The sequence below is a fragment of the Salmo salar genome, chromosome ssa13 (assembly GCF_905237065.1).
Source record: "Salmo salar chromosome ssa13, Ssal_v3.1, whole genome shotgun sequence".
NCBI lineage: Eukaryota > Metazoa > Chordata > Actinopteri > Salmoniformes > Salmonidae > Salmo > Salmo salar.
In genome coordinates this window covers 27,195,277-27,219,847 of record NC_059454.1, presented here as the reverse complement: position 1 = coordinate 27,219,847, position 24,571 = coordinate 27,195,277, and the positions used below count along the sequence as shown (strand labels likewise).

Here is a 24,571-nt window from a genome sequence, read left to right as displayed (position 1 = left end):
CAGATGGAAGGATAGCAGTATGGAATATGATCACCGTGGCCAACTCGGAGGACAAGCCCCCTACTGCGGCCCTAGCCCCACCCAGCCCCTGTCTAACAGTCCCCGCTCACTAGAGGATAGTCAACACCCTTGCCGTATGGGAGGAAGGCCTGGGGGGACAAATTAGCCAGTCGAGATGACAGACAGCTGTCATTGGCACTCATCAGGGGGCAGTACCAGGGGGAGGAGGTAGAGGGCAGCAGAGTGTCTACAGCTCCAGTCTCAGTGGTCAGTGGCTTTAGCTCACACTGCCCCTCTGACCGCCCTAAGGATGCTGAGCCCAGGCCTGATGTCCACCCCCCTGACCAGAGGGTGTTTGTTGTGGCTGGCCAGTACCGGACTCAGCCAGCAGGGAGCGCTCTTCTCCCATGTCATAGACGCAGTAGGGCTGGAGATATGGATGGGGGCTGGGCCTGAAGTTGGGGCTAGGGAAAGGGGCTGGGTGGTTGTCTGTGGACAGGGGTTACAGCTACTGAAGGTAACAAACATGCAGGATGGAGGGAGCGGGTAGCATAGAACTGGAAGAAAGATGTGTGAAAGAGGGACGTGTGAAAGAGTCTTTTCACCAGCGTTGTCCGGAAGACAACATGACCTGTTGTGTACTTTACAAAATTCATTGTCAAAGCATCTGACATTTTCCTCGGGGGGGGAGGTCTCGATGGGGGTCAATGCACAAGTTTACAGGGGGGCAAGACTGCAGCAGGTGAACATGAATATTTTATTCACATCTCCGATTCCCATCAGAGGACCATCTTCACTGAGGAGATAAAGGGAGACTGAATCAGAAAAAGAAGGCAACCAGAGAGAGAGAAGAGTTTGAGTATGGAAATGGACAGCAGAGGTGAATGAATAAGTAAACTATTGAGAGAGAGAGTGGTAGTTGAAGAGCCAGAGGATGGAAGGAGGTGATGCCTTCTGACCAATGACGTATAAAAACAACTGTATATGTGAATACATACACATTGCTTCTTACAGGCTCAATGGGAAATCTCTGGATTTGTTTTGTTTCAATAGAAAGACCTGTAATTCAACGGTAGTCTGCAGAGTGAGAGAAGACTCATGGAAGGAATCTATTGATGCCTGAAGGGAGTCGGGGCTGATTGGTGAAGTCATTTACTGTAAGAACAGTTGGACAGAAGGCATTGTCTGCTGAAAGGTTAAAGTGAGAAAGGAGGGGTTTGTGTAGTGGTGCGTGAGGGATGCCTCGGCGTCGCCAGAGCCAGGGGAACGAGGCTGAGGTGTGCCAGTGGACCCCCGAGGGACGAGGAAAGACCCCCAAGTTGAGGAGGAGCCCTCCACACCCACCAGAGAGGTACTTTAGTAGTGATAGGTAACATTGTTGTCATTTGTTATTATGGACTAAAGTAATGAACTGTGATCTCCCTGCTCTGTCATCACAGGTTATAGGATCTATGGTGTTACGGGATCGGTTGCCTATGATTGGCTCCTCTGGAAGGAAACCAGCAGGTACTGTGAACCAACGAAGGTTTCCCACCACTTAATTTAATAGCACTACTATCTGAACCTGCTTCACTGTCTGTTGACTTCTGGTCCATTACTGTTTAAAAGGCCAGCTCCTTCTCCTCTTGCTCTGCATCCTCTCCCACTCCTCCTCATCTCCTGTTTTATCCCCTCTCATCTCTGTTGGCTCTCAAGTGTTTGTTTTCCTCTGGCTTTGTTCTCTGTCAACAGACACTCGATCCTGTCAACAGAGACACACAGGGCATGGAATAATTAACAATGCACTGTAAAGCTCACAACAACAGTTCTTGTGGTGAGATGTTACCCCACTCTTCCACCAAGGCACCTGCAAGTTCCCAGACATTTCTGGGGGGAATGGCCCTAGCCCTCACCCTCCGATCCAACAGGTCCCAGACGTGCTCAATGGGATTGAGATCCGGGCTTTTCGCTGGCCATGATAGAACACTGACATTCCTGTCTTGCAGGAAATCATGCACAGAACGAGCAGTATGACTGGTGGCATTGTCATGCTGGAGGGTCATGTCAGGATGAGTGTGCAGGAAGGGTACCACATGAGGGAGGAGGATGTCTTCCCTGTAACACACAGCATTAAGATTGCCTGCAATGACAACAAGCTCAGTCCGATGATGCTGTGACACACCGTCCCAGACCATGATGGACCCTCCACCTCCAAATCGATCCCGCTCCAGAGTACAGGCCTCGGTGTAACGCTCATTCCTTCGACGATAAACGCGAATCCGACCATCACCCCTGGTGAGACAAAACCGCAACTCGTCAGTGAAGAGCACTTTTGCCAGTCCTGTCTGGTCCAGCGACGGTGGGTTTGTGCCCATAGGCGACGCTATTGCCGGGGATGTCTGGTGAGGACCTGCCTTACAACAGGCATACAAGCCCTCAGTCCAGTCTGAGCACTGATGGAGGGATTGTGCGTTCCTGGTGTAACTCGGGCAGTTGTTGTTGCCATCCTGTACCTGTCCCGCAGGTGTGATGTTCGGATGTACCCATCCTGTGGCATATGTTTACAATAATTCTTTCCCAATAATGTTTTTTTTTTTTTGAAGACTATTTGTTTTAGTCATATCACTTTATATTCTACAATCAGTTATAGTCTTTAATGTGTTAATATGTGATGTGGCAAATGGATGATTTGTCCAAAGACCATTATGCATATCAGTACAGCAAAGTACACATGATCACATACACCTGAGCTTTGACCAGCTCACTTGTACAGATACCTGAGTTCACCTGTACAATCATTCTCACACACCTATTCCCTGCTGCCTTGCTGCCACAATGACACCAGTGTTAGGAGAGAACATGCATCACAGCTGCTGAAACACACAAACACGTTCACATACTGTACCCACACTATACAGTGTATTCAGACCCCTTGAATTTTCCACAATGTTAGGTTAGAGCCTTATTCTAAAATGTATTCAATTATTTGTTTTCCATTAATCTACACACAATACCCCATGATGACAAAGCAAAAATGTTATTGCTTTTATTTTTTATAAAATAGCACAAAAAAAAATCACAATTACATAAGAATTCTGACCCTTTACTCAGTACTTTGTAGAGGCACCTTTGGCAGCGATTACAGCCTAGAGTCTTCTTTGGTATGACGCTACAAGCTTGGCACACCTGTATTTGGGGAGTTTCTCCCATTCTTCTCTGCAGATCCTCTCAAGCTCTGTCAGGTTGGATGGGGAGCGTTGCTGCACAGCTATTTTCAGGTTTCTCCAGAGATGTTCGATCGGGTTCAAGTCCGGGTTCTGGCTGGTCCACTCAAGGACATTCAGAGACTTGTCCCGAAGCCAATCCTGCGTTGCCAGGTTTCCTCCAGACGTGACGCCAAAGAGTTCAATCTTGGTTTCATCAGAACAGGGAATCTTGTTTCTCATGTTCTGAGAGTCTTTAGGTGGCTTCCGTCTGGCCACTCTACCATAAAGGCCTAATTGTTTTTTATTTGTATTTATTTCACCTTTATTTAACCAGGTAGGCCAGTTGAGAACAAGTTATAATTTACAACTGCGACCTGGTCAAGATAAAGCAAAGCAGTGCAACAAAAAACAACACAGAGTTACACATGGGATAAACAAACGTACAGTCAATTACACAATAGAACGTCTATATACAGTGTGTGCAAATGTAGTAAGATTAATAAGGTAAATCAATAAATAGGCCATAGTGGCGAAATAATTACAATTTAGCAATTAAACACTGGAGTGATAGATGTGCAGAAGATGAATGTGAAAGTAGAGATACTGGGGTGCAAAGAAGCAAAAAAATAAGTAACAATATGGGGATGAGGTAGTTGGGTGGGCTATTTACAGATGGGCTATGTACAGGTGCAATGATAGGTAAGCTGCTCTGATAGCTCATGCTTAAAGTTAGTGAGGGAGATATGAGTCTCCAGCTTCAGTGATTTTTGCAATTCGTTCCAGTCATTGGCAGCAGAGAACTGGAAGGAAAGGCGGCCAAAGAGGAATTGGCTTTGGGGGTGATCAGTGAAATATACCTGCTGGAGAGCGTGCTACGGGTGGGTGCTGCTGTGGTGACCAGTGAGCTGAGATAAGGTGGGGCTTTACCTAGCAGAGACTTATAGATGACCTGGAGCCAGTGGGTTTGGCGACGAATATGAAGCGAGGGCCAGCCAACAAGAGCGTACAGGTCGCAGTGGTGGGTAGTATATGGGGCTTTGGTGACAAAACGGATGGCACTGTGATAGACTGCATCCAATTTGCTGAGTAGAGTGTTGGAGGCTATTTTGTAAATGACATCGCTGAAGTCGATGATCGGTAGGATAGTCCGTTTTACGAGGGTATGTTTGGAAGCATGAGCGAATGATGCTTTGTTGCGAAATAGGAAGCCGATTCTAGATTTCATTTTGGATTGGAGATGCTTAATGTGAGTCTGGAAGGAGAGTTTACAGTCCAACCAGACACCTAGGTATTTGTAGTTGTCCACATATTCTAAGTCAGAACAGTCCAGAGTAGTGATGCTAGACGGGCGGGCGGGCGGGTGCGGGTAGCAATCGGTTGAAGAGCATGCATTTAGTTTTGCTTGCATTTAAGAGCAGTTGGAGGCCATGGAAGGAGTGTTGTATGGCATTGAAGCTTATCTGGAGGTTTGTTAACACAGCGTACAAAGAAGGGCCAGAAGTATACAGAATGGTGTCGTCTGCGTAGAGGTGGATCAGAGAATCACCAGCAGCAAGAGCGACATCATTGATGTATACAGAGAATAGAGTCGGCCCGAGAATTGAACCCTGTGGCACCCCCAAACAGACTGCCAGCGGTCCAGACAAGGCCTTCCGATTTGACACACTGAACTCTATCTGAGGAGTAGTTAGGGAACCAGGCAAGGCAATAATTTGAGAAACCAAGGCTGTTGAGTCTGCCGATAAGAATGTGGTGATTGACAGAGTCGAAAGCCTTGGCGAGGTCAATGAATACGGCTGCACAGTATTGTCTTTTATCGATGGAGGCTATGATATTGTTTAGGACCTTGAGTGTGGCTGAGGTGCACCCATGACCAGCTCGGAAACTAGATTGCATAGCGGAGAAGGTACGGTGGGATTTGAAATGGTCGGTGATCTGTTTGTTAACTTGGCTTTCGAAGACTTTAGAAAGGCAGGGTAGGATAGATATAGGTCTGTAACAGTCTGGGTCTAGAATGTCACCCCCTTTGAAGAGGGGGATGACCGCGGCAGCTTTCCAATCTTTAGGGATCTCAGACGATATGAAAGAGCGATTGAACAATAGGGGTTGCAACAATTGTGGCAGATAATTTTAGAAAGAGAGGGTCCAGATTGTCTAGCCCAGCTGATTTGAAAGGCCTGCTCGCTGAAGTGTTTTAGGGAGTGTTTGACAGTGATGAGGGGTGGTCGTTTGACCGTGGACCCATTACGGTCACAGGCAATGAGGCAGTGATCACTGAGATCCTGGTTGAAGACAGCAGAGGAATTTAGAAGGCAGGTTGGTCAGGATGCTATCTATGAGGGTGCCGTGTTTCAGTTCCATGAAAGTTTGTGTGAGATTGAGGGCATCTAGCTTAGATTGTAGGACGGCCGGGGTGTTAAGCATATCCCAGTTTAGGTCACCTAACAGTACAAACTCTGAAGATAAATGGGGGGCAATTAATTCACATATGGTGTCTAGGGCACAGCTGGGGCTGAGGGGGATCTATAACAAGCGGAAACAGTGAGAGACTTATTTCTGGAAAGGTGGATTTTTAAAAGTAGAAGCTCAAACTGTTTGGGCACAGACCTGGATAGCATGACAGAACTCTGCAGGCTATCTCTGCAGTAGATTGCAACTCCACCCCCTTTGGCAGTTCTATCTTGGTGGAAAATGTTGTAGTTGGGGATGGGAACTTCTGAATTTTTGGTGGCCTTCCTAAGCCAGGATTCAGACACGGCTAGGACATCAGGGTTGGCGGAGTGTGCTAAAGCAGTGAATAAAACAAACTTAGGGAGTTGCTTCTGATGTTAACATGCATGAAACCAAGGCTTTTACGGTTACAGAAGTCAACAAATGATAGTGCCTGGAAAATAGGAGTGGAACTAATTGCTACAGGGCCTGGGTTAACCTCTACCTCTCTAGGAACAGAGGATGAGAGTATGGCTAAAGGCTATAAGTACTGGTTGTCTAGTGCGTTGGAGACAGACAGTAAAAGGAGCAGATTTCTGGGCGTGGGAGAATAGATTCATAATGTACAGACAAGGGTATGGTAGGATGTGAGTACAGTGGAGGTAAACCTTGGCGTTGAGTGACGATGAGAGATGTTTTGTCTCTGGAGAGACAAGTTAAGCCAGGTGAGGTCTCTGCATGTGTGTGGGGTGGGACGAAAGAGCTATATAAGGCATTTTGAGTGAGACTGAGGGCTCTACAGTGAAATAAAACAGTAACTAGCCAAGACAGCAGCAGACAAGGCATATTGACATTAAAGAAAGGCACAAAAGCAATCACAGGTGTTGATCAGGAGAGCTAAGACAACAACGGGTAAATGGCGCTGAATGGGCAGAGCGGGTCAGTGCTGCAATTGGTGGAGTGCTGCAGAGATGGTTGTCCTTCTGGAAGGTTCTCCCATCTCCACAGAGGAACTCTCGATCTCTGTCAGAGTAACCATTTGGTTCATGGTCACCTCCCTGACCAAGGCCCTTCTCCCTCGATTGCTCAGTTTGGCCGGGTGGTCAGCTCTAGGAAGAGTCTTGGTGGTTCTAAACTTCTTCCATTTAAGAATGATGGAGGTCACTGTGTTCTTGGGGAACTTCAATGCTGCAGAAATGTTTTGGTACCCTTCCCCAGATCTGTGCCTCGACACAATCCTGTCTCGGAGCCCTACGGACAATTCCTTCGACCTAATGGCATGGTTTTTGCTCTGACATTCACTGTCAACTGTAGGACCTTATTTAGACAGGTGTGTGCCTTTCCAAATCATGTCCAATCAATAGAATTTACCACAGGTGGGCTCCAAATTGTAGAAACATCTCAAGGATGTTCAATGGAAACAGGATGCAGCTGTGCTCAATTTCGAGTCTCATAGCAAAGGGTCTTATGTAAATAAGATTTTTTTGTTTTTAATAAATTAGAAAAAAATTCGAAACTGTTTTCCCTTTGTCATTATGGGGTCTTGTGTGTAGATTGATGAGGGAAAACATATTTTAATCAATTTTAGAATAACGCTCTAACGTAACAAAACGAAAAGTCAAGGGGTCTGAATACTTTCCGAAGGCACTGTATATGCAAAAGTATGTGGACACCCCTTCAAATTAGTGGGTTCGGCTGTTTCAGCCACACCCATTGCTGACAGGTGTATAAATTGAGCACAGAGGCATGCAATCTCCATAGACATACATTGGTAGTAGAATGGCCCTACTGAAGAGCTCAGTGACTTTCAACATGGCATCGTCATAGGATGCCACCTTTCCAACAAGTCAGTTCGTCAAATTTCTGCCCTGCTAGAGCTGCCCCGGTCAACTGTAAGTGCTGTTATTGAGAAGTGGAAACATCTAGGAGCAACAATGGCTCAGCTACAAATTGGTAAGCTACACAAGCTCACAGAACGGGACCGCCGAGTGCTGAGCTGCGTAGCATGTAAAGATTGTCTGTCCTCGGTTGCAACACTCACTACCAAGTTCCAAACTGCCTCTGGAAGCAACGTCAGCATAATAACTGTTCATCGGGACCTTCATGAAATGGGTTTCCATGGCTGTGCAGCCGCACACAAGCATAAGACCACCATGCACAATGCCAAGAGTCAGCTGGAGTGGTGTAAAACTCGCCGCCATCTGACCCCTGGAGCAGTGAAAAAGCGTTCTCTGGAGTGATGAATCACGCTTCACCATCTGGCAGTCCGACAGACGAATCTGGGTTTGGCGGATGCCAAGAGAACACTACCTGCTCGAATGCCAACTGTAAAGTTTGCTGAGGAGTAATAACGGTCTGGGGCTGTTTTTCATGGTTCAGGCAAGGCTCCTCAGTTCCAGTGAAGGGAAATCTTAACTCTACAGTATACAATGACATTCTAGATGATTCTGTGCTTCCAACTTTGTTGCATCAGTTTGGGGAAGGCTCTTTTCTGTTTCAGCCTGACAATGCCCCCGTACACAAACCGAGGTCCATACAGAAATGGTTTGTCGAGATCGGTGTGGAAGAACTTGACAGGCCTCAACCCCATCGAACACCTTTGGGATAAATTGGAACACTGACTGCGAGCCAGGCCTAATTGCCCAACATCAGTGCTTAACCTCACAAATACTCTTGTGGCTGAATATAATCAAATCTCTGCAGCAATGTTCCTTCTAGTGGAAAGCCTTCCCAGAAGAGTGGAGGCTGTTATAGCAGCAAAGGGGGGACCAACTCCTTTATTAATGCCCATGATTTTGGAATGAGATATTGGACGAGCAGGTATCCATATACTATTGGTCATGTAGTGTACATGCCCTCCTGTGCTAACTGACATAGTGTCACGTGTGGCTGTCTGTTATCAGTGGATAGTGAGACTATTGTCTATTTGGACTTTGTCCTCCAGAATGGGGTGGAACATAACACAATTATAACCCTGTGATCAAACTTTATCAGTGTAGAAGCAACAGTCATGTTTCATACTTTGGTAGCCCTTCTTTGATCTGGTTTCATTCAAATATAATCCAATTTCATGAAAACAACAGGATTTTCATTTTTCAGGACCTTTTTAAGCAGTTTTGTGTTTCCGTGATTTAGTATATGTGTTGAATGCTTTCCTCAGGTCTCCACACTGTTGGCTTTGAGGGATTAGTTCAGTGTAGTCGTGAATGATGCCTTGTAATCCACCAACCATTTCACCGATGGTGTTGTAGGATTTTAGATTGATCTCTTAGAAAGAAACACATTTGCTTAATAGCTTAAGTCATCCTGTGGATATGACAGTATGGCTATAGAGATGGGCCAGGAGATCATGGGGTTTGTTTGGACTCTTTCTCCTGGGCAAAGCCCTACTAAAGCCACAGTTCTCTTCCCAAATGGCACCCTATTCCCCATATAGTGCACTACTTTTGACCAGAGCCCATAGTGCACTAAAAAGGGATAGGGTGCCATTTGGGATGCAGCCTCTGTCTGAATGGGAGCCATTGAGAAAGGAGGTATTCAGTAGCATTGAACAGTTGGGAAGGGAGGGAGTCGGGAGGGTGGATTGGCGCTATTCTGAGTAGAGTTCAAGGCTTCACTCCACCCTCCCAGGCACACATGGTGTACGGGACACACACTCTCACATTCACGTTACATAGGCCTACTCATTCTCTCTGCACATAGTTTTCTACAGCTTTTATTTTCACCGTAGTATTTACTCTACTACACACCTATTTAATTACTATGCTATTATTTTTGTGCATTCACTCTAATTATATCTAAACTTTTTCACTCAACTATTTATACCAAAAATAGAGAGACATTGGCGAATGGAAAATTGGCAGAAGTCAGGGAATGTTGACCGTCCTTATCTAGCAGTGCTGGAGAGTGTTTCTGCACTGTGCTTTTGACTTCAGGATGGACAGTGTTATTCTTAATTCTCTCAAGCCTGTTTTGCCTGATCACACAGCCATGCTGGATGAAGCACACAGCTGGATTTCCTGGGGCAGCGGTTCAGAAAGAAGTCCAGGTCGGTTTGGGAGAGGTAGAAGACAGAATGCTGGTGAGTGACAGTGGGGCCTTGTTTGCCCCAGCGCTGTATTCATGGAAAGATTCTCAATTGGATTTCGCTAAACTCCTATGTCCTCCGTACTCTCCTTACATCCTTTTGAAAAAGGTAATTGAGGAGAGGAAACGTGGAAACAAATGCACTTGTATGAAATGAGACTCCTCCACTAGCACCGCATCAGGCAAATGATGCTTACAGAGTACGAATCCCAAAATACATGACTAAAGTTGTACAAATGTATTTTAGTGATAAAAGGATAAGTAGCATATTGTTTTTAAATGTGTGCATGATTTTCTCTTGTGTGTGGCAGAGTAAACTCAGAGGATGCTCCGCGGGAAGACGCAATCGAGGACAGAGGCAGACTCCTCCGTTCACCTAATAACGAATTGACACTCCACTTATCGGTTTCCAGGTCATGAAGGAGAAAGGACAGAGGAGTCATTTATTTGTCCTTTCAGCTAGGTGCTAACAGAGTGAAATGTGGGTCAATTTACCATGAGAGAGAAAATCATGCAAGGCTTTAAATATAATATCTATCGGTATGTTTGTATGTATGTATGACTGACACAGGTACTTTCGCCATTCTTGCTATCCTGATTGGCACTGTGAAGTGTAACGTGGAGTTGCTTAGCAACGGTGTTGAGGAGCGGGAGGGTTGACAGAGACGTGGCAGTACAACTTACCTTCCTTTGTGGCCTCATACAGGTGAACGCACACACACACTGTCAATTGTCTCTGTTACTCTACAGACAGTGTTGTTTTTGTTGGGGTGTGTGTCGCTGGCTGTCTTGGCCCCGTTGAGTGGTTACACCATGGCAACAACGCTCCATATCAACATCCACCAGCTGCCTCTACTCTGGTCATCCCAACCTACAGACACAGCGGCATTCTGGCTGTAGGCTGGGTAAGCTCCGCTTGGTGTGTGTGTGTGTGTGTGTGTGTGTGTGTGTGTGTGTGTGTGTGTGTGTGTGTGTGTGTGTGTGTGTGTGTGTGTGTGTGTGTGTGTGTGTGTGTGTGTGTGTGTGTGTGTGTGTGTGTGTGTGTGTGTGTGTGCGCAATGTTGATGTGGTGTCTGGAGTGACAGCATGTGCGTCTATACCTGCATTGCTTGCTGTTTGGGGTTTTATGCTGGGTTTCTGTACAGCACTTTGTGACATCAGCTGATGTAAGAAGGGCTTTATAAATAGATTTGATTGATTGACTGTTGCAACGCCTGGCATGCTGTTCTGGTCACCTCTATGGTGATCCTGCTGGGAGTCAAGATGCTGAATAGACTCTTCAAGACCAAGTTACCCATGCCACCCATGCCCATTCCATGGGAGCTGGTGCTGGTAGACACACACACACACACACACACACACACACACACACACACACACACACACACACACACACACACACACACACACACATTCAGAAATGAGTCAGAATTGCATAAAGGTCTGTCTTTCTGTTGACGACTGTTCCAGTCTGATGACTTCCTCTCCTCTGTTCTCTTCACTTTATCCTCAGATAATCCTGGCCACCTTCCTGTCAGTGCAGTTGGAGTAATCCTGGCCACCTTCCTGTCAGTGCAGTTGGAGTAATCCTGGCCACCTTCCTGTCAGTGCAGTTGGAGTAATCCTGGCCACCTTCCTGTCAGTGCAGTTGGAGTAATCCTGGCCACCTTCCTGTCAGTGCAGTTGGAGTAATCCTGGCCACCTTCCTGTCAGTGCAGTTGGAGTAATCCTGGCCACCTTCCTGTCAGTGCAGTTGGAGTAATCCTGGCCACCTTCCTGTCAGTGCAGTTGGAGTAATCCTGGCCACCTTCCTGTCAGTGCAGTTGGAGTAATCCTGGCCACCTTCCTGTCAGTGCAGTTGGAGTAATCCTGGCCACCTTCCTGTCAGTGCAGTTGGAGTAATCCTGGCCACCTTCCTGTCAGTGCAGTTGGAGTAATCCTGGCCACCTTCCTGTCAGTGCAGTTGGAGTAATCCTGGCCACCTTCCTGTCAGTGCAGTTGGAGTAATCCTGGCCTCCTTCCTGTCAGTGCAGTTGGAGTAACCCTGGCCACCTTCCTGTCAGTGCAGTTGGAGTAATCCTGGCCACCTTCCTGTCAGTGCAGTTGGAGTAATCCTGGCCACATTCCTGTCAGTGCAGTTGGAGTAATCCTGGCCACCTTCCTGTCAGTGCAGTTGGAGTAATCCTGGCCACCTTCCTGTCAGTGCAGTTGGAGTAATCCTGGCCACCTTCCTGTCAGTGCAGTTGGAGTAATCCTGGCCACCTTCCTGTCAGTGCAGTTGGAGTAATCCTGGCCTCCTTCCTGTCAGTGCAGTTGGAGTTGTGTCCAGGTAGTAGGACACATACCCACTGGGTCAGTCTTACTGTCTCTCTTCATCTGTTTGTGCAATGTAGAGAAATAATAGTGAAAGATAATTTATTTGTGATATAAAACTTAAGTTATTAGAATGTTATGTTCCCAAGCTACATGGGATAGATACAAACATATGATGACACTACCAGTAGGTCCCCTCTCTCTCTCCGTGGCTCCAGTCTGCCCCCCCCCAACCCAACCCTCCCCTCTCTAGGACAGGCCAAGGAGCTGTTTCGTCCGGCTCTGTCCCTAGCTGCGGTAGGCTTCAGCTTCACATCCTCCATGGGGAGAATGTACTCCCACAAACATGGTTACACCTTGGACAGCAACCAGGTAACAGAGAAATGAGATCTCATAATGAACTCACTATCCTCACTCCACTGTCAGAAGGACCAGTTTTTCTCTCCCCCTATTTCATTGCTATAAGTGGTCTCCCTGCTGTAGGACCTGTTGGCGATAGGGCTCTGCAACACAATTGGACGGATGTTCCTGTGTTTCGCTGTCAGCTGATCCTTGCCACACAGTACGGTCTAAGGGAGTGTTAGGTGAAAACTCAGGTAGTGATTTTAAATGTTTTAAGGAGAAGGGAATTATTCTTTGTGATAGACATAGTAGTGAAATGAGAGGGGGGTACAAGTGATAGTGATGCATAATTAAAAGTCTGATACGGGAATTTAACCCTGGTCTCCCGTGGGAATATGTAGTCCATAGTTGGCTGCATTGCCACCGGACTAAACTCTGGCACAAATAAAGACTTCTTCTCACATCTTCTATCTCTAACAGTACCAGTCAAAAATGTGGACACACCTACTCATTCCAGGGCTTTTCTTTATTTTTACTATTTTCTACATTGTAGAATAATAGTGACGACATCAGAACTATGAAATAACACATATGGAATCATGTAGTAAGCAAAAAAGTGTTAAACAAATCAAAATATATTTTATATTTGAGATTCTTCAAAGTAGCCACCCTTTGCCTTGATGACAGCTTTGCACATGCTTGGCATTCTCTCAACCAGCTTCATGAGGTAGTCAACTGGAATGCATTTCAATTAACAGGTGTATCTTGTTAAAAGTTAATTTGTGGAATTTCTTTCCTCCTTAATGCGTTTGAGCCAATCAGTTGTGTTGTGACAAGGTAGGGGTGGTATATAGAAGATAGCCCTATTTGGTAAAAGACCAAGTCCATAGTATGGCAAGAACAGCTCAAAGAAGCAAAGAAAATCAACAGTCCATCAAGAATTTATAAAGTTTCTTCCAGTGCAGTTGCAAAAACCATCAAGCGCTATGATGAAACTGGCTCTCATGAGGACCGCCACAGGAAAGGAAGACCCAGAGTTACCTCTGCTGCAGAGGATAAGTTCATTAGAGTTAACTGCACCTCAGATTGCAGGCCAAATAAATGCTTCACAGAGCTTAAGTAACAGACACATCTCAACATCATTTGTTCAGAGAAGACTGCGTGAAATCAGGCCTTCATGGTTGAATTGCTGCAAAGAAACCACTACTAAAGGACACCAATAAGAAGAAGAGGCCAAGAAACATGAGCAATGGACATTAGACCGGTGGAAATCTGTCCTTTGGTCTGATGAGTCCAAATTGGTTCCAACCGCCGTGTCTTTGTGAGACGCAGAGTAAGTGAACGGATGATCTCCGTATGTGTCGTTCCCACCCTGAAGCAGGGAGGAGGAGGTATGATGGTGTGGGGGTGCTTTGCTGGTGACACTGTCTGATTTATTTAGAATTCAAGGCACTTAACCAGCATGGCTGCCACAGCATTCTGCAGCGATACGCCATCCCATCTGGTTTGCGCTTAGTGGGACTATCATTTGTTTTTCAACAGGACAATGACCCAAAACACCTCCAGGCTGTGTAAGGGCTATTTGACCAAGAAGGAGAGTGATGGAGTGCTGCATCATATGACCTGGCCTCCACAATCACCCGACTATTAATCATGTAGTAACCACTTTTTTGGTTACTACATGATTCCATATGTGTTATTTCATAGTTTTGATGTCTTCACTATTATTCTACAATGTAGAAAATAGAACAAATTAAGAAATACCCTTGAATGAGTAGGTGTGTCAACATTTGACTGGTACTGTATATGTCATGGTAACTGACAAAATAAAGGAAACACTTGAGTAAATGAGGGATACAAAGTATATTGAAAGCAGGTGCTTCCATACAGGTGTGGTTAACATCCCATCATGCTTAGGGTAATGTGTTAAATGTCCAGTTGCCCATTATCTAACAAATAACACATAGGCCTATGTATTTTATTTCAATGTCCTACTACAATCCACCAGGATTTAAAAAACCCTATTTTTATTGCATTTATTTCCATCAATAATTAGTCCAAAAAGTATTGCACCTGAATTTGACCCCAAAAATATGACTGTTATATTTTCCCTTAAAGCTTTTAAACAATTAACATAATGCATTGTCATTTTATTTCAATTTCAGTAGCTAAATAAGGAGGTAGCCATATCAGTTCCAGCTAAAACTTGGATTGGAATCACGTGCAGCAATAGATCTCTGTGTGCAGGCAGCCTGCTTGCTCGAGCGCATCGGTCACATACTGTATGGTAGTTGGGACAGTGCCCTTGGTAGGCTACACAACAACAAAGCAGGAAAACAACAGTTTCTCAAAATGTACACAAAAAAGGCAAAAAGATTTGACTGCTAAGTGGTATTCCCTGTTCTCCAGGTATAATATTTTTGGGTTCCATGAAGAACCCTTTTCCACAGAGGGTTATACATGGAACCCAAAAGGGTTCTACCTTGAACCAAAAAGGGATTTCCTATGGGGACAGCCGATGAGCCCTTTTTGAAACTTCCAGAAGCTTTAAAATGTGGGCCAGGTTGTCAGGATGCGTAATGTACTGTATAAGTACACATTAATTACAAGTAAGTACCCCTCAAGATACATTTCATTTTAACTATCTAAATCCCGTGTAACACCTAGTAATTACATTGTACTTATGCAAACATTACATTGAGGAGACTGCATCACTTCTTTTTATAAGAAACACTAATGTGTTGAAAATACCAAATTGTTTGCATTGCCAACTTACACACAGCTCTGACACACACACTTATCCCACCAGACATGCCACCAGGGGTCTTTTCACAGTCCCCAAATCCAGAACAAATTCATGAAAACGTACAGTATTGTATAGAGCCATTATTGTATGGAACTTCCCTCCATCTCATATTGCTCAAATAAACAGCAAACCTGGTTTAAAAAAACAGATAATGCAACACCTCACGGCACAACGCCTCTCCCCTATTTGACCTAAATATTTGAGTGTATGCATTGATATGTAGGCTACGTGTGCCTTTAAAACATGTAAAACATAAAATACCAAGTGACGTACTATGCTTTGAAATAGTGTGTTTTTCCTTAACCCAGATGGTACACTTTATTTTGGTGGCAAGTGCTAGCAATAACATTGACAGGAGATATATTTTCAACAGTCCACATTCATGGTTAAGTAATTAGTCTGTTGAGCATAATCTCTCGGACACCCAGCACATCCACGAGGAGTCACAACCTTTGTGACAGTTGTTATTGAATCGGACGCAGCTGAGAAGAAACAAAACACAACGTTTGTGAATGTAGTGGAAAGCTGCCCATTTGTAACAAGCATTAATTGTTACACCTTTGTAATCACAGACCACAATTACTACCAGTTACATGTTATTACACTAACTATTAGTTCCAGTTAACTACAATGCTTGTTTCACTGTAATTACACATGCAATTACACTGTAATAAGGAGCCCTTAATATGAAGTGTTATAGTGGTCAGAATTATGACCTGCTGGTCGTATGGTGGTCAGAAAAAGACATTTTCTGGTCAGTAATAAGACGTCATAAAAATGGCCGACCAGAATAAGCCGTCATAAAAAGACATCGTACGTCCGTCTCTCCCTACAGCTGGTGTGTTTGGCCACCCTAATCTCCACCCTGCTGTTCAACCTGGATCTGGGCCTGACTGCTGCCATGGCCCTCTCTCTGATAACTGGAGTGACTGTATTCTCCTGCTCCAACCCTCTGTGCTTTGCAAACGCTGAGCTGTTCTTCAGCTCTCTGAGGTACTGTAGGTAGGCTACATGCCACGAGACATAAACTATACCTCAACCCAGACAATATAACATAAACCATACCTCAACCCAGACAATATAACATAAACCATACCTCAACCCAGACAATATAACATAAGCTATACCTCAACCCAGACAATATAACATAAGCTATACCTCAACCCAGACAATATAACATAAACCATACCTCAACCCAGACAATATAACATAAGCTATACCTCAACCCAGACAATATAACATAAACCATACCTCAACCCAGACAATATAACATAAGCTATACCTCAACCCAGACAATATAACATAAGCTATACCTCAACCCAGACAAAGAATTTGCTTGATTGGGTTGATTGCCTTTAACAATAGCTTTGTGACTGGTGCATAACATATTGCATAATCCAGTAAAACATAATACCCATTACATCATAAAACATGACTGTGCTGTGAGATCAAAATGTATGGGCCTCCTTTACCTCACAGCATATCATAATGGATGTTGTTGATCTTATCTGTGTGTTCTGTGTTATCTTCAACCATACAGACAGTCTTTGAATAAGGTGTGTGTGTGTGTGTGTGTGTGTGGTGTGTGTGTGTGTGTGTGTGTGTGTGTGTGATAATGAGCATAAGAGAGAGCGTGAGATAGAGATATTCCATACTGTGTGTTTCTGGCAGCTTGCCCAGATAAATTCCCACAAACCGTCATGTTACTGCCATAACAACCTCCCTTATAAAGCTCCCTGCTCTACCCTCAACAGTGATTGATGTACTGAATATATATCCTAATGTGAAACTGGACACTGCTATTAATTGTACCCCTCAGGACATTGATAGTACTGTTTTTGGTGGAAGATGTGATTGCAGTTGCTTTAGAAATCAGTTTCAGATTGTAATGTACTGTGCATGTCAGTTTCAGATTGTAATGTACTGTGCATGTCGGTTTCAGATTGTAATGTATTGTGCATGTCGGTTTCAGATTGTAATGTACTGTGCATGTCGGTTTCAGATTGTAATGTACTGTGCATGTCAGTTTCAGATTGTAATGTACTGTGCATGTCGGTTTCAGATTGTAATGTATTGTGCATGTCGGTTTCAGATTGTAATGTACTGTGCATGTCGGTTTCAGATTGTAATGTACTGTGCATGTCGGTTTCAGATTGTAATGTACTGTGCATGTCGGTTTCAGATTGTAATGTACTGTGCATGTCGGTTTCAGATTGTAATGTACTGTGCATGTCGGTTTCAGATTGTAATGTACTGTGCATGTCGGTTTCAGATTGTAATGTATTGTGCATGTCGGTTTCAGATTGTAATGTACTGTGCATGTCGGTTTCAGATTGTAATGTACTGTGCATGTCGGTTTCAGATTGTAATGTACTGTGCATGTCGGTTTCAGATTGTAATGTACTGTGCATGTCGGTTTCAGATTGTAATGTACTGTGCATGTCGGTTTCAGATTGTAATGTACTGTGCATGTCGGTTTCAGATTGTAGCATAGGACTATGGAAGGTTTCTTTCCTTTTGAGCTCAATATTAACATGCTGTAGTCTTCTTTTCAGCTATGAAAAGACAGCATAGGGAGAGGAGCCAGCCTAAGTCAGTCGGTTGGTCTGTCTGTCTGCAATCTCTGTGACATGTCCAAGTCTGACCCTCCTGCGTAATGATAAGAGGTGTCTGTGTGGGTTTAACGTTGGCTGTTTCTCTTGGACCACCTCCAATGAGATAAGACTTGGTTGAGCTCAGCTGATGTCATTCCACGATGGCATCCTCGTTTCCATTTCAGGCCTGCTGTACTACTGGCATTGCCTAGGTGGGTTGGTAAAGTTTGGAAAGACAAATGTCAAGGTGTTACATAGAATGTTACATTCATGTTACATAGAAATAAATCATGACTGACTGACTCGCCCTCTTGTCACATCGTTTCCAAATGAAGTGGAATTCAGGAGGGTAAATGTGGATGGTTTTTTCAACCTCGCTCAGTGAAAGGTTGTACATTACCTGTATAGTATTATGACTGCAATCCACATGCTGATAGTTCACAACAAGACCATACTGTCAAGTCATTCATTCTTTCTGCTGTGGGTTTAGAAAGAAAGGAAAAAGAAGCTGTTTATATAACATATGTGTTGGAGCAATATGGTATCTTGTGTTCAAGTCCATGTTTCAGAGCAGGTTGGTGTTTTGAAAGGGAGGAGAAAGGTTAAAGAAGGATTTTAAACCTTGAGACAATTGAAATATTGGATTGTGTATGTGTGCCATTCAGAGGGTGAATGGGCAAGACAAAATATTTAAGTGCAGGGTATGGTAGTAAGTGCCAGGCGCACCAGTTTGTGTCAAGCATTGCAATGCTGCTGGGTTTTTCATACTCAACAGCTTCCCGTGTTTATCTAGAATGGTCCACCACCCAAAGGAAATCCAGCCAACTTGACACAATTGTGTGCCAGCATCCCTGTGGAACGCTTTCGACACCTTGTAGAGTCCATTCCCCGACAAATTGAGGCTGTTCAGTGGGCACAAGGGGGGGTGGGGGGGTGTAACTCAATATCAGGAAGGTGTTCCTAATGTTTGGTATACTCAGTGTACATGTCCACTCACAGACGGGCATAAACGCAGGCAGGCAGGCAGGCAGGCAGGGTCTAAACTCAAAACTAAACCTAACCCTAGCTTCATATGCACATATAGCCATAACCCTAGCTTCATGTCCACTCCCAGCTCAACCCTAGCCATAGCTATAACCCTAGCCCTCCACATCTTGGCTCAGCTCTTGGAGTTAGGGTTGATGTGGACAATAAGTTAGTGTTCGGGTTGAGGCCAAGATGTGGATATGAAGCGAGGGTTAGGGTTGATGCTAGGTTTAGGGTTGAGCTGGTAGTGGACATGAAGCTAGGTTGAGCTGGGAGTGGACATGAAGCTAGGGTTAGGGTTGATGCTAGGTTTAGGGTTGAGCTGGGATGTGGACATGATGCTAGGTTGAGCTGGTAGTGGACATGAAGCTAGGTTGAGCTGGGAGTGGACATGAAGCTAGGTTTAGGGTTGAGGCTAGGTTTAGGATTGAGCTGGGATGTGGACATGAAGCTAGGGTTAGGGTTGATGCTAGGTTTAGGGTTGAGCTGGGAGTGGACATGAAGCTAGAGTTAGAGTTGAGGCTAGGTTTAGGGTTGAGCTGGGATGTGGACATGATGCTAGGTTGAGCTGGTAGTGGACATGAAGCTAGGTTGAGCTGGGAGTGGACATGAAGCTAGGGTTAGGGTTGATGCTAGGTTTAGGGTTGAGCTGGGATGTGGACATGATGCTAGGTTGAGCTGGTAGTGGACATGAAGCTAGGTTGAGCTGGGAGTGGACATGAAGCTAGGGTTAGGGTTGATGCTAGGTTTAGGGTTGAGCTGGGATGTGGACATGATGCTAGGTTGAGCTGGTAGTGGACATGAAGCTAGGTTGAGCTGGGAGTGGACATGAAGCTAGAGTTAGGGTTGAGGCTAGGTTTAGGGTTGAGCTGGGAGTGGACATGAAGCTAGGGTTAGGGTTGAGGCTAGGTTTAGGGTTGAGCTGGGAGTGGACATGAAGCTAGGGTTAGGGTTGATGCTAGGTTTAGGGTTGAGCTGGGAGTGGACATGAAGCTAGAGTTAGGGTTGAGGCTAGGTTTAGGGTTGAGCTGGGATGTGGACATGAAGCTAGGGTTAGGGTTGATGCTAGGTTTAGGGTTGAGCTGGGAGTGGACATGAAGCTAGAGTTAGGGTTGAGGCTAGGTTTAGGGTTGAGCTGAGAGTGGACATGAAGCTAGGTTGAGCTGGGAGTGGACATGAAGCTAGGGTTAGGGTTGAGGCTAGGTTTAGGGTTGAGCTGGGAGTGGACATGAAGCTAGAGTTAAGGTTAGGACCTCAAACCAAGACTTAAGCCATAGTATTAATTTGCCCCTCCCCCACTGCATGGCAGAAAGGTAGGCCTCAGTGACCTAGACTTAACGTGCTTTTGGGTGACATCAGCAGAACGGTTGAGGCTTGAAACAAAATTCGCTCATGGGGATTGTTCAACAGAACGCAAGCCTACATGACCTCTTCACAGTGAAAACTTGGTCCCACCGAGAACAAGGCTTTTTTCCATAGAAAAGCATTACCTACAGCCCTCACATAACCATGTCGCCCGCGTTGACTGCAATTGAATTAGCTAACCGTCCTTGCACACAACCAATCGTGAGCTTATAGAGATGCCCTATGTTGAGGTTCAGCTCCATGTGGCAACAGGAAATGGCTTAATTAATCAACATGGTCCTTTATTCTCTCCCTGCAGTTACACAAAAACAGTCTTCCATCATCTGTAGAATGGTCAAAAAATATATATTTTAAAAATGTTTAGGGGGTAGATCAGCTTTAATATTGCAGATAGATTGTAGCTTCCATCAATGTAATTGTCTTCACTATTATTCTACAATGTAAAAAATAGTAAATAAAGAAAAACCTTTGAATGAGTAGGTGTCCAAACTTTTGACTGGTAGTGTGTGTGTGTGTGTGTGTGTGTGTGTGTGTGTGTGTGTGTGTGTGTGTGTGTGTGTGTGTGTGTGTGTGTGTGTGTGTGTGTGTGTGTGTGTGTGTGTGTGTGTGTGTGTGTGTGTGTGTGTGTGTGTGTGTGTGTGTGTGTGTGTGTGTGTGTGGCTTATTGACATAATTTGAGTCAATTGGAGGTGTACCGGTGGATGTATTTCAAGGCCTACCTTCAAACTCAGTGCCTCTTTGCTTGACATCATGGGAAAATCAAAAGAAATCAGCCAAGACCTCAGAAAAAAAATTGTAGACCTCCACAAGTCTGGTTCATCCTTGGAAGCAATTTCCAAACACCTGAAGGTACCACGTTCATCTGTACAAACAATAGTACGCAAGTATAAACACCATGGGACCACGCAGCCGTCATACCGCTCAGAAAGGAGACGCGTTCTGTCTCCTAGAGATGAACGTACTTTGGTGCCGAAAAGTGCAAATCAATCCCAGAACAACAGCAAAGGACCTTGTGAAGATGCTGGAGGAAACAGGTACAAAAGCATCTATATCCACAGTAAAATGAGTCCTATATCGACATAACCTGAAAGGCCGCCCAGCAAGGAAGAAGCCACTGCTCCAAAACTGCCATAAAAAAAGCCAGATTACAGTTTGCAACTGCACATGGGGATAAAGAGTGTGCTTTTTGGAGAATGTCATCTGGTCTGATGAAACATAAATAGAACTGTTTGGCCATAATGACCATCGTTATGTTTGGAGGAGAAAGGGGGGGGGGGCTTGCAAGCTGAAGAACACCATCCCAACCGTGAAGCATGGGGGTGGCAGCATCATGTTGTGGGGGTGCTTTGCTGCAGGAGGGACTGGTGCACTTCACAAAATAGATGGAATCATGATGAGGTAGGAAAATTCTGTGGATATATTGAAGCAACATCTCAAGACATCAGTCAGGAAGTTAAAGCTGGGTTGCAAATTGGTCTTCCAAATGGACAATGACCCCAAGCATACTTCCAAAGTTGCGGCAAAATGTCTTAAGGACAACAAAGTCAAGGTATTGGAGTGGCCATCACAAAGCCTTGACCTCAGTCCCATAGAAAATTTGTGGGCAGATCTGGAAAAGCATGTGCGAGCAAGGAGGCCTACAAACCTGACTCAGTTACACCAGCTCTGTCAGGAGGAATGGGCCAAAATTCACCCAACGTATTGTGGGAAGCTTGTGGAAGGCTACCCAAAACGTTTGACCCAAGTTAAACAATTTAAAGGCAATCCTACCAAATACTAATCGAGTGTATGTAAACTTCTGACCCACTGGGAATGTGATGAAAGAAACAAAAGCTGAAATAAATCATTCTCTCTACTATTATTCTGACATTTCACATTCTTAAAATAAAGTGGTGATCCTAACTGACCTAAGACTTGGAATTTTTACTAGGATTAAATGTCAGGAATTGTTAAAAACTGAGTTTAAATGTATTTGGCTAAGGTGTATGTAAACTTCCGACTTCAACTGTATATATATGTATATATATATTCTTCACACATCTTTTTAAAATATATTTTCCTTCATTATTTTCCACTAACCCTACACTACACTAATTGGAGTAAATGAATGAACAACTGTCAATGGTGTGCGTACTGGGAGCGAAGTCAGGTGCAGGAGAGCAGAGATTTGTGAACAGGCGCATACTTTATTTAGGCAGGAGAAAGCAACACACTGCATCGAAAACCTCCAGCCAATATGCCAAAGTGCAAAACTTGCAAACAGTCACAATAATATGTGCAAGCAAATAAACATACCTCGTGAAATAAACACGGAGTAAACGCACACCAGAAATAGCGCGTTAAACAAGACACGTAACAATCTCACACAAAGACATGAGGGGGAACAGAGGAATAAATACATCTAGTGTGATTGGGGAATGAAAACCAGTTATGCAGGGAACAAGACAAAACAAATGGATAAATGAAAAATGGAGCGGTGATGGCTAGAAAGCCGGTGACGTCGAACAAGGAGAGGAGCCGACTTCGGCGGAAGTCGTGACAACAACAATACTTAGGCTTCTACTTCCAGCTTATACATAATATATACATTTTATGGACACAATCTATTTTACAATAGTTCTGTTTTTGTTTTTAGTCCTGTCCTTCCTCAACCTCTCTCATTTATCGGTCAATTCTGAACGTAAAGATTTGAAAGACAGGGCATCGTTAAACAGTGTCCCCAGGAAGCTGTACATTGAAGTGACTTAACTGGGCGTCGTAGGGGTGGTTTCAAAGGGTTAACAAAGTTTCATCTTCCCAAATGTTACATATTTGTGATCTGGGGACCCGGCATATGAAATCTGAAGTCAATAGAACCAAAAGCGTTTTTGACCTTCATTGGACACAATGGTCTTGCAGTTCTAGAAAACTAAGAGCCTTGTTATGAATTATTGAATGAATTCTGAAGAGGATATTGGTCAATTTTTGTTTTTATTGACTTGAAACTTGAAACTGTCTTTCTGTCTCTCTGCCTGCCTAACTGCCTGTCTGTCTGTCTGTGTCTCTGTCTGTCTGTCTGCCTGCCTGCCTGCCTGCCTGCCTGCCTGCCTGCCTGCCTGCCTGCCTGCCTGCCTGCCTGCCTGCCTGCCTGCCTGTGTCTCTGTCTGCCTAACTGCCTGTCAGCCTGTCTGTGTCTCTGCCTGCCTGCCTGTCTGTCTGCCTGTCTGTCTCTGTCTGCTTAACTGCCTGTCAGCCTGTCTGTGTCTCTGTCTGCCTGCCTGCCTGCCTGCCTGCCTGTCTGTCTGCCTGCCTGTGTCTCTGTCTGCCTGCCTGTCTGTCTGCCTGTCTGTGTCTCTGTCTGCCTAACTGCCTGTCAGCCTGTCTGTGTCTCGGTCTGCCTGCCTGTCTGCCTGTCTGTGTCTCTGTCTGCCTGTCTGCCTGCCTGTCTGTCTGCCTGCCTGTGACATTCATATTTTCCCATTGACTGTAATGTATTGCGAAAAACGTCAACTATTGTGACATTAAAAAATAAATGAAACCAAGCTGACGTTATCCTGTGATATCTTGTTGTAACCACACTGCTAACCCTAACCTTAAATTTAGACCAAAAAGCCCATTTTTGTTTTCATGAATTTTTACAATATAGGCAATTTAGACTTTGCAGCTGGGGAAATGGCTCAGTTCTGCCTCCAGGATAAGACTGATGTTTCATAGGGGAGACTGGGGTAAGTTCAGCCACCCTTGTTTCTAAGAATACATACACAATATTAAGAATTTGACCAAATAGGACTCTGCACACTCACACTGACACTCCAACACACACACACACACACACACACAGTTTCCACAACGGTGGGTTTACTTTTAATGATTGACAGGTGCAACACCCCTGTTAGATTACTTATCATTAGGAGCCTTTTCTCAATGCAAAGTTGTGAAGTCAACACTTCTATTTAACTCTATGTGAACCTTTTGAATACTAAAGAAAGTAATATTGTTTCAACATATATCATCAGGTGCAACACCCCTGTTAAGCTTCAGATAGAAATTAAATATTAATAAATATTAAATATCCACTCCATGTCAGAAGAGGGAGGGAAAACTGCAAAGGGAGGGACAGAAGAACTGCCCATAGATAATAAGTCTAGCAGAGAGCATAAATATAGTTACATATTAGGGACTCCACAAGAGGGGTGAACTGGAGGGCAAAGTTGAAAGGTCATTCAGGATCTTCGTTTTAGGCATTTCCTTTCACATGGACCAACAATAACCTGTTCCAAAGAAGGTTTGGTTTTTAACATTAGAATGTCCAACCAACTCCAACCCAACAAGTTCATTATTTATCTCTCAAGGTCTCCTAATATCATTATTGGGGCCGAATACAATATAAACAGGAGACGTTATAAAGCTCCGCATACAAAACGAGGCCGACTTTTCTCATAACA

At 44.5% G+C, this 24,571-nt stretch overlaps 1 long non-coding RNA gene across 5 annotated transcripts; it reads left to right on the top strand.

The window, feature by feature from the left end:
- The first annotated feature begins 698 nt into the window (after window positions 1-698).
- On the top strand, window positions 699-18,665 carry LOC106566784 (uncharacterized). 5 transcript variants are annotated; one of them, XR_006758525.1, is made up of 5 exons: window positions 699-880; window positions 1,054-1,351; window positions 1,440-1,506; window positions 9,604-10,606; window positions 11,215-12,935. It is a non-coding gene; the product is annotated as an uncharacterized lncRNA (long non-coding RNA). The 5 variants fall into 5 exon arrangements; XR_006758523.1 differs by having other exon boundaries at window positions 699-1,351; window positions 11,215-12,933; XR_006758522.1 differs by lacking the exons at window positions 699-880; window positions 1,054-1,351; window positions 1,440-1,506 and having other exon boundaries at window positions 8,123-9,696; window positions 10,013-10,606; window positions 11,215-12,929.
- Window positions 18,666-24,571: the final 5,906 nt, after the last annotated feature.